Below are 1,752 nucleotides of genomic sequence, written 5' to 3' on the forward strand. Positions count from 1 at the left end.
AAGGAGTTGATCGCACAGCGGAACGACAGCTAAGTTCCACCCGCCGGACAGCCTACCTCTCGGTCATGGCCATCCCTCTCCACATCCCCGCAGTCCATTGCCGCGAGTTCTCGAGGTGGGAACCTAATACGACGAAAGCAGACGGGGACGCTGTTTACGCCGCTTTTGCTCAACCGCTTTCATCGACGTGGCGCCGCTCCCAGCGGCCCGAGCCCCGGCAGCGCTTGCCACGCTAGGGCCGCCCTACACATGTGTTGTGGGACTTTCCTGGCTACAGTATTTTCCGGTACCGTGCCCTCACCAACGTGCGGCTGGGACCGTGGCCCACGTCTCCCCAGTACAGGTCCTGCCTGCCGCATAAAGCGGCTACCCCTTGAAAAAAATGGGTTTTGAACTTCTGTTGATATTTTGTTGAGTTCTCATTGACTCAACGGAAAGTGAACAGAAATTCATTGCTGATTGAGTTTACGAATTAAGAACCCAATGGATTTTTGTTGTGGTCTGCACAATGATTTTTCTAGTGTGCGGTTTTTGTTCTTTTTGTTGTATTCACAGTGACCCATGGTGATTATTTGCAGGCTAGTATCAGCAAATTATGCCAATCCTTATGACTGTTCGACATGGACAGCCAGGTGCATTAAAACTTTGTTAGCCCCTATCCTCAATGTAGCAGCCTAATTAGGCAGCAGAAGCATATTTTTGCGCAGTGTGCGCGTATTAAGTAAGCTGCATTTTTCAATGGAATTGCATTTTGTATAGGTAGCCAGCTTTAATAATGACATTCTCAGCGCTTCCTTGTACATCTAGTATATCCCTGCTGAAAATATGGCGACAATATCCATACCACATGTATGATATCATAATGATTTCAACAACATGTCTTCTATATCACAAAGATTTCAACGACATTGAAATAACTTTTACATGTTGTTGTGGCATATGCGCTGCTACTTTGCCTTCATGGCCCCGAAGCACCAGCTATCGGTGACCGTCTTTGCGGCGATGCGCAGGAGGCGACGACGCCAACGACTCCAAGTGATGAAGATGTTCCATCCAGGCTTCTGACACAGCAAATGGAGATGCATTGTTACCATTTCCACTTTACCCTCCCTACAATCCCCCTGCTAACCCTACGCTTGTCCATAGCAGCTCATAAGCGCAGCAAAATGAAATAAACGTGTTTTCATTGACTGGCTGAAATGACGAGTCGAAATGGTTTTACAAACCGTCGTCCAATTCCTCCCTGCGACAATATGCTGCTCACCGGGTGCAAGACTATGCTAGCGTCAGAGCACGCCCACAGATTTATTACGGTCGACCCTCCTTCGATTGCGCAATATAAATATATTCTCGAAGTTACGAATGTTAGTCCCTCTGTACGTATTAACTGAATCTTTCCCTGTCCAAAATACAGGCTACCCGAAACAACGTATTTCAGAGTGCCTGACATCTTGTCTAGTATGGTGGCAATGACGGTAGGTTGAGACATACGTAGACATACGTGCGTGCGTTTTTGCTAGGAACAGAGATAGACGACATTCTGGGTCAAAAAATAAACCTTATAAACGTTATAAATAAACGTTATAAATAAACGTTATAAACGTTATAAACGTTATAAACGTTATAAACGTTATAAATAAACGTTATAAACCAGATTGCCAAGGAGATTATAATGTTTGCACTAACGTGAACCTGCACTGTTCTAAAGCGTACTAACGTATACAAAAGGATAGTGCCAGAAGGGTGGTGGCT

Source organism: Haemaphysalis longicornis, unplaced genomic scaffold (assembly GCF_048455015.1).
Source record: "Haemaphysalis longicornis isolate Haplotype H1 unplaced genomic scaffold, Haemaphysalis longicornis Haplotype H1 scaffold_8, whole genome shotgun sequence".
NCBI lineage: Eukaryota > Metazoa > Arthropoda > Arachnida > Ixodida > Ixodidae > Haemaphysalis > Haemaphysalis longicornis.